We start from the raw sequence: 16,518 nt of genomic DNA, 5'->3' as shown, positions 1-16,518 counted from the left end.
CATCAGGTGCTCAAAAATATTCTTTTATCACTGAAACAATGGCATCACTGCCATCGTATACATATAAACTCCCAAGAAATAAGCGCAAAATGGATTAAAGACCTAAATGTAAGGCCAGACACTATCAAACCCTTAGAGGAAAACAGAGGCAGAACACTGTATGACATCAATCACAGCAAGATCCTTTTTGACCCACCTCCTAGACAAATGGAAATACAAACAAAAATAAACAAATGGGACCTAATGAAACCTCAAAGCTTTTGCACAGCAAAGGAGACCATAAACAAGACCAAAAGACAGCCCTCAGAATGGGAGAAAATATTTGTAAATGAAGCAACTGACAAAGGATTAATCTCCAAAATTTACAAGCAGCTCATGCAGCTCAATAACATAAAAACAAAAAACCCAATCCAAAAATGGGCAGAAGACCTAAATAGACATTTCTCCAAAGAAGATGTACAGACTGCCAACAAACACATGAAAGGATGCTCAACATCACTAATCATTAGAGAAATGCAAATCAAACCTACAATGAGGTATCACCTCACACCAGTCAGAATGGCCATCATCAAAAAGTCTACAAACAATAAATGCTGGAGAGGGTGTGGAGAAAAGGGAACACTCTTGCACTGCTGGTGGGAATGTGAACTGGTACAGCCACTATGGAGAGCAGTATGGAGGTTCCTTAAAAAACTACAAATAGAAAGAACTACCATATGACCCAGCAATCTCACTACTGGGCATATACCCTGAGAAAACCATAATTCAAAAAGAGTCATGTACCAAAATGTTCATTGCAGCTCTATTTACAATAGCCCGGAGATGGAAACAACCTAAGTGTCCATCATCGGATGAACGGATAAAGAAGATGTGGCAGATATATGCAATGGAATATTACTCAGCCATAAAAAGAAACGAAATTGAGCTATTTGTAATGAGGTGGATAGACCTAGAGTCTGTCATGCAGAGTGAAGTAAGTCAGAAAGAGAAAGACAAATACTGTATGCTAACACATATATGGAGTTTAAGAAAAAAAAACATCATGAAGAACCTAGGGGTAAGACAGGAATAAAGACACAGACCTACTAGAGAACGGACTTCAGGATATGGGGAGGGGGAAGGGTAAGCCGTGACAAAGTGAGAGAGAGGCATGGACATATATACACTACCAAACGTAAGGTAGATAGCTAGTGGGAAGCAGCCGCATAGCACAGGGAGATCAGCTCGGTGCTTTGTGACCACCTGGAGGGGTGGGATAGGGAGGGTGTGAGGGAGGGAGACGCAAGAGGGGAGAGATATGGGAACATATGTATATGTATAACTGATTCACTTTGTTATAAAGCAGAAACTGACACGCCACTGCAAAGCAATTATAAAAAAGAAAAAAAGAAAAAAAGAAACTTACCATCTAAAAAAAAAAAAAAAACTCCCAAGGTCAAGGACCATACACACTTGGATATATACATTCTAGCATGTCTATTTTTTAAATACTTCATAGTCACACATCAAAATGAAATCTCTTATTTTACCAAAAATATATTTCTTACTTCAATGGATAAGATTAGCATATGTATGTTAAAAACAGAGTATTTTCATCCGACAGTATGAGCTTTATTTACTGATTTCAAGAAAAGTTAAATCAAGTTTATGGCTCTACTTTGGCCACATTTGCTCTACGAGAGCTCACGCTCCTCCGTAGGACCAGGTTAAACATGTCATACAGGAATAAGGAGCATCATGTGTTTTCATTTCAAAACAAAAGAAGAGGTACTGATAAACTAAAAGGTAAATATGATCCAGAAACATGTGATACCACCTTTTAATATGCCTTGCTTTCAGTATTAATTTCAGATGAGGCCAATTTAGCATCATAAATATTTCTCCTTCTTTAATGATAATGATTCTCTGACTCCTAAGCTCTGTGAAATATATGAAAATTATTATACCAGAAATGTGAACTTTGTTTCAAATTAATATACATAACTAATGTGCTAGAAACTAATTTTCAAAGTGATGAAAATAATTTTATAGTATGTTACTTTTTTCTTTGACTTTTAATTAAATTTCTTCCTATAAGGATTTGAAGATCTGATCTGAAAAATAATTTTAAATGGGTTATTGTTATTCGTGAATTCTATTGCTACGAAATGGAAAGGGTCAGTGCAAATTTCCAATTAGAGTGAGCCTTAAATGGGCTTTCAAATATCAGCCCATGTCCAAAGTGCAGAGATAAAGAGAATTTTTACAATCACGTTTTTGTTCATTTATACATGACATGGATACCTATTGCGTATTCTATGTGAATTTACAGGAAAAATTGCTTTAGATTTCAACAGCAATTCTCTTCGTCAGTGTATGAAATTGACAATGGCATTTTGAGCAGGACGAGTGTGGTATATGCAATAAAAATTTATTGTTGTAATTGATAAGCCACACAATTCAGGAAAGGTTACCTTTCCTATTTAGCTTTGGAAAGAATCTTGAGATCTACAAAGAGAGAGGTTACAGAGATTGCTAGCTAGGATGACCAATAATAACTTTTCTAAGGTCGTGGAAAAGAGTATTTGTGAAAAGTAGATGAATTCGGATGACGTATAACTTTGGTCTTTAAATTAGCAGATAATCTGTATGTATGTTTCAGGGTGAGAGCACTGCCACGGCCCCACCAACATGACTGACAGCCTTGCTCTCAGCTCCAAATTCTTAGAAAAGCAAATGCATTCATTCAAAAATGATTTGGGATGCTGTATATATTTTATACACTATGTTACGTTCTGTGAGTATGGTGTGAACAAGACCAAGAAATGTTCTAGTCTCACAGAGTTTATTTTAGTGGTAGAGACACATTTTACAAAATAAAGGAAAAACTATCATTCCCGCTACAGAAGATGTGAAGAAGAAAACAGAATAAAGGTAGACATAGTGAAGCAAGAGGAAGGGTCTATTAAAAACAGGTTGGCCTAAAGGGGAGAGGGTGGGGGAGGGATGGAGTGGGAGTTTGGGGTTAGCAGATGCAAACTATTATATATAGAATGCATAAACAAGAAGGTCCTACTGTAGAGCATAGGGAACTATATCCAATATCCTGTGATAAACCATAATGGAAAAGAATATTTTAAAAAAGAATGTGTATATATATATATATGTACACTTGAATAACTTTGCTGTACAGCAGTATTTAACACAACACTGTAAATCAACTATATTTCAATAAAAAGAAAATTTTTTTTAAAAGACAGGTTGGCCAGGTAAGATATTTCTAAGGAAGCAATATTTAAGCAGAGTTCTAGATAAGAAGAAAGAGCCACCCTGGTCAAAACATGCAGACAGGGAAGGGTCTACATAAATGAAGAGGAAGTTTAAATGTCCTGTGTGAAGGTTTTGAGTAAGTGGTGAGCTTGGTGTCTGCAAGACCTCAGGGAGATGGCCTTTAGTCTAGGAAGAATGAACTGTGGGAGAAGAGGTGGACAAAAGGGCAGAAAGGCAGTCAGGGCCAGGCCACGTAGAGCCTTGCACGACTGGGGAAGAAGTCCGGGTTTTATTTGAAATGTCAGAATTCAGTGAAGGATTTGGAAGGGATGAGCGATGGATCTGACTCACTCTGGGTTCTGTGTGGAGAAGGGACCCTGTACAGTAAAGCACATCATCAAAGCAGCTCTGGGAGGCGGTGTGTGCAGAAGTTTAGCTGGGATTAGGTGGCCATGGTGGATGAGGATACAGTGACCCTATTCAGGATGCATCGTAAAGGCAGAGCCACCAGGACCTGCGGGTGACTCGAGGTAGACAAAGGCTCTGAAGGGTGAGACGGAGATTCTCGGCTTGAGCAGCTCTGTGGGTTGTGGGTGGATCGTGGTGGCCCTGACTCACATGGAAGGGCGGGTCTGCAGTGGTGTGAAGAAAAGGTACGGTCCTATCTGGTACATTTTAGACGGTCAAATGAGGGTGCTGCATAAACATTTTGGAGCTCAGGGACAAGATGTAAAATTGGGATTCCTAAGTGGAGGGATGGCTTTCAAGCTCAGGGATTAAATGTGATCATTTAGAACAAGTGTTTACATAGAAACAGAAGAGGAACAAAGACTAATCCTGGGAACATTTCTAAATACAGAAGTTGGGAAGAGGAGGAATTTCCAGAACAGGAGACTGAGAAAGTGCAACCAGTGCAGAGTCAGAGTAAAACCAGGAGACGGTGGCCCTCCAAGTGCAAGAGAAGAACAGGCATCCAAAAGGGGGTAAGGCAACCATTCCCAATAGATGCGAACAGAGACCAGGCCACTAGGTTTGCAAAGAGGACCACTGTTCACGACAAGAGCAGCTTCAGTGTTGGGGGGAGGGGCTGACTGAAATGAGAGGCAAGAGGAAAGAGGGGGATGGAGGACCCTGTGAAGGAGCTTCCCAACTTTGGGGGAAGGAAAACGGAGATGTGGCTGGAGGGGAACGGGGAGTCAAGGGAAGCTGTTTTCTATTTGGTTGGTCGCTTGCTTTCTAAAATGAGAGTTGCTATCACGTGTTTTGGAGTTGATGGAAATATTAAGAGAATAAAAATGATGATGATGAGCAGAAACGGGATAATTTCCAGATGAAAGACCTCGTGTAAGTGAGAAAGAAGGTACAAGTCCAGTGCTTGGATACAGATGTGGAAAGGTCCTAGGTTAGGAGCGGTGAGCATCGCTAAGGGGATGAGGAAGACACAGGGCAGGGTGGCACATGGCGAACGGGTGAAAAAGTTCTTATCTATTTGCATTAATGGGTGTTTCCTCAATGAAACAACAAGAGCAGTTTCAGCTAAAGCTGGAAGAAGGGTGGAGAGTGTAGGGCAGGGGCTGGATGGAATGAAGATATGAAATACGCCTTAAAAAGAGTGGCTTTTCAGAGCTGGTCCCCACACTCCTGAGGTTCCCTGTCACATGTTTGTGACGTACCCCATCAATACAGTGCTTCTATTCTGTGTATGTCTCCTTATTCATTGTGACTCCTCACATACAAGTTTCAACCACATACTTATTAGGTTTAGATCAACATAACAGAAACATGTGAATTTTATAGGAAACAAATGCACTTAGCAATAATTATTACCATGACTTGTAAGCCCTGAGCCTTTTAATGACCCAATAGTTACTCACATCCTTATCATCAATGTCTGCAAAGCATAGAGACCTTCATTTTAAGAATATCAACTTATGTACAGATATAGGGCAAAATATTCCTCACTGCAGCCTGGGACTAAGGCCTAGGAATTTGGAAAACCAGCTTCATCAGATTAAGATGAATTACTTTCTTGCAGATGTTCACTGCTGTTCTAATGCTGTGAAAGTCTAAACTATAAACTGAATTATTTTCAAACATGATATTTAGCGACTAATACATCTAATACTTCTACAGTGTCTGACTTCTGTCAATTTGTCCAGTCTTTTCAAGGGACTTAAAGATAACCAATAAAATTGAACATTGGTATAAAAATATAGGTCTTTGATACCAGGTGACAGAAACAATTTGACTAAAAATTTTCCTGTTTATAGAGTTGCCTTTCCCCAGTTATGTTTAATTTTAACTCTGACAACAAGATATATCTAAGAAAGTACTAACAGCAAAATTAATAGTCATTAGAGAGGTCTTGCTTTTTGGTGTATTTACTAGAAATTGAGATGAATGATTATAATGATTGAAGAGCAAATCCTTCTGAACCAAATTTGTCAACTAATAAACTGATAAATATTTTGGTGATATATCACAATGTTCATATTAATCAGAGCTTCACAGAATTGAATTATATTCTTGTAAAAAAATCTTCTCCCATTCCTACCAAAATACTTATCTGAATATGCTTTGCAAAGCTTACACCTATTTTTTAAAAAACAGAATGTATGCTATTACTCTCTCATTCCAGCCACCAGTAACATTCACCTATGGGGACTTGAGAAGATAATTTATCTCATTACATTACAATGTACCTGAAAATATTTATGTTTTTGACAAATTGTGCACTATTACTCTAAGGAAATCTCCTTAAAGAAGAAACAATTTTAATACTTAGAGGATTATAGTCATAGGATTTTTAATAATTAAATTTCAATGCATAAAGAGAGAACTTCCAGGAATGGTGGCCCAGTAAAAGGGCTGTGTAAACTCAAGCACGTTAGATAAAAATTGTAATAGATAACAATTATAGAACCGGCTGAAATAAAAATTCAACTATGTAAAGGCAGTAGAAATTATCCAAAATCAGACAGAGGCTGCAGGAAATTTTACTCTGGAAAAACAGCTCTTCAAATAGTAAGAAATGTGTGAGTTTGATGCTTTCAGTCCTGAATTTGTGGCTTTTGGATTACCGATCTTCTCAAACCCCCTTCAATGATGCAAATCAGCAGAAGAAAATTATGATATCACTTATATGTGGAATCTAAAATATGATACAAATGAACTTATTTACAAACTAGAAATAGACTCACAGACATAGAAAACAAATTTATGGTTACCAAAGGGGAAAGGGGGTGGGAAAGGGGTAAATTAAGAGTTTGAGATTAACAGATACACCCAACTACATATAAAATAGATTAACAACAAGGACCTACTGTATAGCACAGGGAACTATTTCAGTATCCTGTAATAAACCATAATGGAAAAGAATATGAAAAAGAATACACACACACACACACACAACCAAATCACTGTACTGCATATGTGAAACTAACACAACATTGTAAGTCAACTATAGCTCAAAAAAACCAAAAACAAACAAACAAAATATAGTTTTACATGGGCAAAGTACCAGAAATGAGAGTTTAGGATTGTAATAGCAGCTGGAAATTTTAAAAAAATTTTTAGCCATTCCAAGAAACAGCAAAGTATGACACAAATCCAGGAAGAGAGTCGATAGAAACTGATTCTAAGTGGGCCCACACATGAATTTAGGGAAAAAGACTCTAAATCCCCTATTATAAATATTTGAACATAAGAAGAAATAGAAATTTGAATAGCTATTAACATTATATCTATAAAAATATAAACTTTACCAAGAATTCCAGACAAGTTGGGCTTCACAGATGAAATCAATCAAATATTAAAGAAATATTGTTAATATTACACAAACGGTATTAAAATTCTGTTGAAAATAGATGAACAAGAAATCCTTCCCATCACATTTTATGAGGCCACTATTACCCTGATAACAAAGCTAGACAAACCATTATAAAAAAAAAGATACAAATATCATACCCTTTATGAATATTAGATGTAATTTTTTAAAGAAAATATTAGCAAATTAAATTCAACAGTATATTAAAAATATAATGTATAATGGCCAAGCGGAGGTTTTTCCAGGAATACATGTTAACTTAGCATTCAAAATAAATTAATATAACTCACCAAACTAATAAGATAAAAGAAACAATCCATAAAACTCCTAAAAGAGAGGGTAGGCAACACATTCTCTGACATAAATCGTACCAATGTTTTCATAGGTCAGTCTGCCAAGGCAACAGAAATAAACAAATGGGACCTAATCAAACTTACAAGCTTTTGTACAGCAAAGAAAACCATAAAACAAACAAATAAACAGAAAACCTAAAAGACAACCTACGGAATGGGAGAAAGCACTTGGAAATGATGTGACCGAATAGGGCTTATCTCCAAAATATACAAACAGCTCACATAACTCAACAACAAAAAAACAACCCAATTGAAAACTGGGCAGAAGACCTAAATAGACATTTCTCCTAAGAAGACATACACGTGGCCAGTAGGCACATGAAAAGATGCTCAACATCACTAACTATTAGAGAAATGCAAATCAAAACTACAATAAGGTACCACCCACCAGTCAGAAAGGGCATCATTAAAAAGTCTACAAATAACAAATGTTATGTTCTCAATGGTGAAACACTGAAACCATTTCCTCTAAGATCGGGAACAAAACAAGGCTGTCCACTCTCATCACTATTATTCAACATCGTATTGGAAGTTTTAGCCATAGCAATCAGAGAAGAAAAAGAAATAAAAGGAATCCAAATCGGAAAAGAAGAAGTAAAGCTGTCACTGTTTGCAGATGACATGATACTATACATAGAGAATCCTAAAGACGTTACCAGAAAACTACTAGAGCTAATCAATGAATTTGGTAAAGTAGCAGGATACAAAATTAATGCACAGAAATCTCTTGCATTCCTATACACTAATGATGAAAAATCTGAAAGAGAAATTAAGGAAACACTTCCATTTAAAATATCTAGGAATAAACCTACCTAAGGAGACAAAAGACCTGTATGCAGAAAACTATAAGACACTGAGGAAAGAAATTAAAGACGATACTAACAGATGGAGAGATACACCATGTTCTTGGATTGGAAGAATCAACACTGTGAAAATGACTATACTACCCAAAGCAATCTACATATTCAATGCAATCCCTATCAAACTACCAAAGGAAGTTTTCACAGAACTTGAACAAAAAATTTCACAATTTGTATGGAAACACAAAAGACCCTGAACACCCAAAGCAATCTTGAGAAAGAAAAATGGAGCTGGAGGAATCAGGCTCCCTGACTTCAGACTCTATTACAAAGCTACAGTAATCAAGACAGTATGGTACTGGCACAAAAACAGAAATACAGATCAATGGAACAGGATAGAAAGCCCAGAGACAAACCAATGCACATATGGTCACCTTATTTTTGATAAAGGAGGAAAGAATATACAATGGAGAAAAGACAGCCTCTTCAATAAGTGGTGCTGGGAAAACTGGACAGCTACATGGAAAAGAATGAAATTAGAACACCCCTTAACACCATACACAAAAATAAACTCAAAATGGATTCAAGACCTAAATGTAAGCCCAGACACTGTCAAACTCTTAGAGGAAAACATAGGCAGAAAACTCTATGACAAAAGTCACAGCAAGATCCTTTCTGACCCATCTCCTAGAGAAATGGAAATAAAACAAAAATAAACAAATGGGACCTAGTGAAATTTAAAAGCTTTTGCACCACAAAGGAAAACATAAAGAAGATGAAAAGACAACCCTCAGAATGGGAAAAAATATTTGCAAATGAAGCAACGGACAAAGGATTAATCTTCAAAATTTACAAGCAGCTCATGCAGCTCAATATCAAAAAAACAAACAACCCAATCCAAAAATGGGCAGAAAACCTAAACAGACATTTCTCCAAAGAAGATATACAGATTGCCAATAAACACATGAAAGGATGCTCAACATCACTCATCATTAGAGAAATGCAAATCAAAACTACAATGAGGTATCACCTCACACACCAGTCAGAATGGCCATCATCAAAACATCTACAAACAATAAATGCTGGAGAGGGTGTGGAGAAAAGGGAACACTCTTGCACTGTTGGTGGGAATGTAAATTGATACAGCCACTATGGAGAACAGTACGGAGGTTCCTTAAAAAACTAAAAATAGAACTACCATACGACCCAGCAATCCCACTACTGGGCATATATCCTGAGAAAACCATAATTCAAAAAGAGTCATGTACCACAGTGTTCACTGCAGCACTATTTACAATAGCCAGGACATGGAAGCAACCTACGTGTCCATCAACAGATGAAAGGATAAAGAAGACGTGGCACATATATACAATGGAATATTAGCCATAAAAAGAAATGAAATTGAGTTATTTGTAGTGAGGTGGATGGACCCAGAGTCTGTCATACAGAGTGAAGTAAGTCAGAGAAAAACAAATACCGTATGTTAACACATATATATGGAATCTAAAAAAATAGGTTCTGAAGAACATACGGGCAGGACAGGAATAAAGACACAGATTTAGAGAATGGACTTGAGGACACGGGGAGAGGGAAGGGTAAGATGGGATGAAGTGAGAGAGTGGCACAGACTTATATATACTACCAAATGTAAAATAGATAGCTACTGGGAAGCAGCTGCATAGCACAGGGAGATCAGCTCAGTGCTTTGTGATCACCTAGAGGGGTGGGATAGGGAGGGTGGCAGGGAGACGCAAGAGGGAGGAGATATGGGGATATATGTATATGTATAGCTGATTCACTTTGTTATAAAGCAGAAACTAACACACCATTGTAAAGCAATTATACTCCAATAAAGATGTTAAAAAAAAAAAGAAAGGGAACCTGCCTACACTGTTGGTGGGTATGTAAGTTGGTGCAGCCACTATGGAGAATAGTATGGAGGCTCCTCAGAAAACTAAAAATAGAGCTACCATATGGTCCATCTATCCCACTCCTGGGCATATATCTGGACAAAACTGTAATTCAAAAATATACATGCACCCCAATGTTCATAACAGCACTATTCACAATAGCCAAAACATGGAAACAACATAAATGTCCATCAACAGATGAATGGGTAAAGAAGATGTGGTACGTATATACAATGGGATACTACTCAACCGTAAATAAAAGAATGAAATAATGCCATTTTCAGCAACATGAGTGCAACTAGAGATTATCATGCTAAGTGAAGTAGGTCAGACAGAGAAAGACAAACACTGTATATCACTTATATGTGGAATCTAAAATATGACAAAAATGAACCTATCTACGAAACAGAAACAGACTCACAGACATAGAGATCAGACTTGTGGTTGCCAAGGGGGAGGGGAGAAATGGACTGGGAGTTTGGGATTAGCAGATGCAAACTATTACATACAGAATGGATAAACAACAAAGTCCTATTGAATAGCACAGGGAACTGTATCCAATCTCCTGCGATAAACCATAATGGAAAAGAATATTTTAAAAAGAATGTATATATGTGTATAACTTAGTCACTTTGCTGTACAGCAGATAGGCACAACATTGTAAATCAACTATACTGCGATTTAAAAAAAAAGAACCAATCCATTTCATTATCTTAATAGTTTCAGAAAAAGAAATTTTAAAAATCCACTAATCATTCATGTTGAAAAAAAGAATCTGCTACTAAACTATGACTAGAAAGAGATTTCCTCAAATTAAAAAGAAATCTATTGAAGACAAATAAGCTAATAATGTATTTAATGAAGAAAAACGGAGTGCTTCCCTCTAAGATTCATGAACAGTTAGGATGTCAGCTCTCTCATTTATTCCACATTATACTAAATTCCTAGCCAATAAAATAACAAAAACAAATTTTTAAAAAGACACACACAGATTGGAGAGGAAGGGGTGAAACTATTTTTTCTTTCAAATTGGCCTGATTGTATTTGTAGAATACCATAAAAAATGTACAAAAGAGCTGCAAAAACTAACAAGTCAGCTTAGCAAAGTCACAGAGTTAAACGTAAATATCACAAATAAGTAGTACACCCAATTATTATTAATAAATAACTGTAAATTTAAATAAATACAATATGATTTTCATGGAATTAGAAAATGTGTTATTTCAGATAAATTTAAAATAAATGCACAGAAAAAAAAACATTCATGAAAGAAAGTAGAGTTTAATAAATTGAGAAATACACTATATTCATGAATCAGAAGATTACATATTTTTAGAGAAATTATTTTTCCTCCAAATGAATCTACTGTGTTGGCCAAAAAGTGCCTTCAGTCTTTAAGTAAAAATAAAAGACACATTTTTCATTTTCACCGAGAACTTTACTGAACATCATATTCACCCTTCTGTTCCACTACTTTCTGCCATTTTTCAGGAAACTTCATAATTCCATATTCCCCAAACGTTTTATTCTTTTGAGCAAAGAACTGTTCCAGATGCCTTTTACAGTCTTCCAGGGAATTGAAATTTTTTCCATTAAGAAAATTTTGTACAGAGGGCAGACAGCAGAAGCAAGAAGAGCTACAGTTCTGCAGCCTGTGGAACAAAAACCATTCACAGAAAGATAGACAAGATGAAAAGGCAGAGGGCTATGTACCAGATGAAGGAACAAGATAAAACCCCAGAAAAACAACAAAATGAAGTGGAGATAGACAACTTTCCAGAAAAAGAATTCAGCATAATGATAGTGAAGATGATCCAGGACCTCGGAAAAAGAATGGAAGCAAAGATCGAGAAGATGCAAGAAATGTTTAGCAAAGACCTAGAAGAAATAAAGAACAAACAAATAGAGATGAACAATACAATAACTGAAATGAAAACTACACTAGAAGGAACCAATAGCAGAATAACTGAGGCAGAAGAACGGATAAGTGACCTGGAAGACAGGATGGTGGAATTCACTGCTGCAGAACAGAAGAAAGAAAAAAGAATGAAAAGAAATGAAGGCAGCCTAAGAGACCTCTGGGACAACATTAAACACAACAACATTCACATTATAGGGGTCCCAGAAGGAGAAGAGAGAGAGAAAGGACCCAAGAAAATATCTGAAGAGATTATAGTTGAAAACTTCCTTAACATGGGAAAGGAAATAGTCACCCAAGTCCAGGAAGCGCAGCAAGTGCCATACAGGATAAACCCAAGGAGAAACACGCCGAGACACACAGTAATCAAACTGGCAAAAAATAAAGACAAAGAAAAATTATTGAAAGCAGCAAGGGAAAAGCGACAAATAACATACAAGGGAACTCCCATAAGGTTAACAGCTGATTTCTCAGCAGAAACTCTACAAGCCAGAAGGGAGTGGCATGATATACTTAAAGTGATGAAAAGGAAGAACCTACAACCAAGATTACTCTACCTGGCAAGGATCTCATTCAGATTCGATGGAGAAATCAAAAGCTTTACAGATAAGCAAAAGCTAAGAGAATTCAGCACCACCAAAGCAGCTCTACAATAAACGCTAAAGGAACTTCTCTAAGTGGGAAACACAAGAGAAGAAAAGGACCTACAAAAACAAACCCAAGGGCTTCCCTGGTGGCGCAGTGGTTGAGAGTCCGCCTGCTGATGCAGGGGACACGGGTTCGTGTCCCGGTCCGGGAAGATCCCACGTGCTGCGGAGCGGCTGGGCCCATGAGCCATGGCCGCTGAGCCTGCGCGTCCGGAGCCTGTGCTCTGCAACAGGAGAGGCCACAACAGTGAGAGGCCCGCATACCGCAAAAAAAAAAAAAAAAAAAAAACCCCAAAACAATTAGAAAATGGTCATAGGAACATACATATCGATAATTACCTTAAACGTGAATGGATTAAGTGCTCCAACCAAAAGACACAGACTTGCTGAATGGATACAAAAACAAGACCCATCTATATGCTGTCTACAAGAGACCCACTTCAGACCTAGGGACACATACAGACTGAAAGTGAGGGGATGGAAAAAGATATTCCATGCAAGTGGAAATCAAAAGAAAGCTGGAGTAGCAATACTCACATCAGATAAAATAGACACAGCAGAAATACAAAGCATCCTAAGAGACTACTACAAGCAACTCTATGCCAATAAAATGGATAACCAGGAAGAAATGGACAAATGCTTAGAAAGGTATAACCTTCCAAGTCTGAACCAGGAAGAAATAGAAAATATGAACAGACCAATCACAAGTAATGAAATTGATTAAAAATCTTCCAACAAACAAAAGTCCAGGACCAGATGGCTTCACAGGTGAATTCTATCAAACATTTAGAGAAGAGCTAACACCCATGCTGCTCAAACTATTACAAAATATTGCAGAGGAAGGAACACTCCCAAACTCATTCTACAAGGCTACCATCACCCTGATACCAAAACCAGACAAAGATACTGCAAAAAAAGAAAACTATAGACCAGTATCACTGACGAATATAGATGCAAAAATCCTCAACAAAATACTAGCAAACAGAATCCAACAACACATTAAAAGTATCATACACCATGATCAAGTGGGATTTATCCCAGGGATGCAAGCATTCGTCAACATATGCAAATCAATCAATGTGATACACTATATTAACAAATTGAACAATAAAAACCATACTATCATCTCAATAGATGCAGAAAAAGCTTTTGACAAAATTCAACACCCATTTATGATAAAAACTCTCCAGAAAGTGGGCACTGAGGGAACCTGCCTCAACATAATAAAGGCCATATACGACAACCCACAGCAAACATCATTCTCAATGGTGAAAAACTGAAAGCATTTCCTCTACGATCAGGAACAACACAAGGATGTCCACTCTCACCACTATTATTCAACATAGTTTTGGAAGTGCTAGCCATGGCAATCAGAGAAGAAAAAGAAATAAAAGGAATACAAATTGGAAAAGAAGAAATAAAACTGTCACTGTTTGCAGATGACATGATACCATACACAGAGAATCCTAAACATGCCACCAGAAAACTACTAGAGCTAATCAATGAATTTGGTAAAGTTGCAGGATACAAAATCAATGCACAGAAATCTCTTGCATTCCTATACACTAATGATGAAAATTCTGAAAGAGAAATTAAGGAAACACTCCCATTTACCATTGCAACAAAAAGAATAAAATACCTAGGAGTAAACCTACCTAGGGAGACAAAAGACCTGTATGCAGAAAAATATAAGACACTGATGAAAGAAATTAAAGAAGATACCAACAGATGGAGAGATATACCATGTTCTTGGATTAGAAGAATCTATATTGTTAAAATGACTATACTACCCAAAGCATTCTACAGATTCAAAGCAATTCCTATCAAATTACCAATGGCATTTTATGGAACTAGAATGAAAAATCTTAAAATTTCTATGGAGATACAAAAGACCCTGAATAGCCAAAGCAGTCTTGAGGGAAAAAAATGGAGCTGGAGGAATCAGACTCCCAGACTTCAGACTATACTACAAAGCTACAGTGATCAAGACAATATAGTACTGGCACAAAAACAGACACATAGATCAATGGAATGAGATAGAAAGCCCGGAGATAAACCCATGCACCTATGGTCACCTAATCTATGACAAATGAGGCAAGGATATACAATGGAGAAAAGACAGCCTCTTCAATAAGTGGTGCTGGGAAAACTGGACAGCTACATGTAAAAGAATGAAATTAGAACACTTCCTAACACCATACACAAAAATAAACTCAAAATGGATTAAAGACCTAAATGTAAGCCCAGACACTATAAAACTCTTAGAGGAAAACATAGGAAGAACACTCTTTGACATAAATCACAGCAAGATCTTTTTTGATCCACCTTCTAGAGTAATGGAAATAAAAATAAACAAATGGGACCTAATGAAACTTCAAAGCTTTTGCACAGCAACGGAAACCATAAACAAGACAAAAAGACAACCCTCAGAATGGGAGAAACTATTTGCAAACGAATCAACGGACAAAGGATTCATCTCCAAAATATATAAACAGCTCATGCAGCTCAATATTAAAGAAACAAACAACGCAATCCAAAACTGGGCAGAAGACCTAAATAGACATTTCTCCAAAGAAGACATACAGATGGCCAAGAAGCACATGAAAAGCTGCTCAACATCACTAATTATTAGAGAAATACAAATCAAAGCTACAATGAGGTATCACCTCACACCAGTTAGCATGGGCATCATCAGAAAATCTACAAACAACAAATGCTGGAGAGGGTGTGGAGAAAAGGGAACCCTCTTGCGCTGTTGGTGGGAATGTAAATTGATACAGCCACTATGGAGAACAGTATGGAGGTTCCTTAAAAAACTAAAAGTAGAATTACCATATGACCCAGCAATCCCACTACTGGGCATATACCCAGAGAAAACCGTAATTCAAAAAGACACATGCACCCCAATGTTCATTGCAGCACTATTTACAATAGCCAGGTCATGGAAGCAACCTAAATGCCCATCGACATACAAATGGATAAAGAAATTGTGGTACATATATACAATGCAATATTACTCAGCCATGAAAAGGAATGAGATTGAGTCATTTTTGAGATGTGGATGGATCTAGAGACTGTCATACAGAGTGAAGGAAGTCAGAAAGCGAAAAACAAATATTGTATATTAACGCATGTATGGGAAACCTAGAAAAATGGTACTGATGAACCGGTTTGCAGGGCAGAAGTTAATACACAGATGTAGAGAACAAACGTATGGACGCCAAGGGGGAAAGCCGCAGGGGGGTGGGGATGGTGGTGTGCTGAATTGGGCGATTGGGATTGACATGTATACACTGATGTGTATAAAACTGATGACTAATAAGAACCTGCTGTATAAAAAAGTAAATAAAATAAAATTCAAAAATTAAATAAATAAATAAAAATAAACTAAAAACAAAAAGAGAATTTTGTAAAGACCAAAATAAACGAAAATCTGAAGGTGCAGTGTCTGGTGAATACGGCAGATGAATGAGAACTTCCCAGCCGAGCTGCGACAGCTTTTGCCTGGTCATCAAAGAACCAGGGGGTCTTGCGTTAACCTGATGGAAGATTATGCATTTTCTGTTGACTAATTCTGGACGCTTTTCATCTAGTGCTGCTTTCAGTTGGTCTAACTGGGAGCAGTACTTTTTGGAATTAATCGTTTGGTTTTCCAGAAGGAGCTCATAATAGAGGACTCCCTTCCAATCCCACCATATACACAACATCACCTTCTTTGGATGAAGACCAGCCTTTGGTGTGGTTGGTGGTGATTCATTTCGCTTGCCCCACGATCTCTTCCATTCCACATCGCTGTACAGTATCCACTTTTCATT

General features: G+C 37.2%; 1 protein-coding gene across 1 annotated transcript in view; it reads left to right on the top strand.

The window, feature by feature from the left end:
* Nucleotides 1-16,518, top strand: part of ANXA10 (annexin A10) — a 100,951-nt gene that overhangs the window by 11,616 nt on the left and 72,817 nt on the right. The gene's annotated exons all lie outside the window — the stretch shown is intronic.

This window comes from Globicephala melas, chromosome 6 (genome assembly GCF_963455315.2).
Source record: "Globicephala melas chromosome 6, mGloMel1.2, whole genome shotgun sequence".
Lineage (NCBI taxonomy): Eukaryota > Metazoa > Chordata > Mammalia > Artiodactyla > Delphinidae > Globicephala > Globicephala melas.
This window is presented reverse-complemented; position numbering and strand designations above follow the sequence as displayed.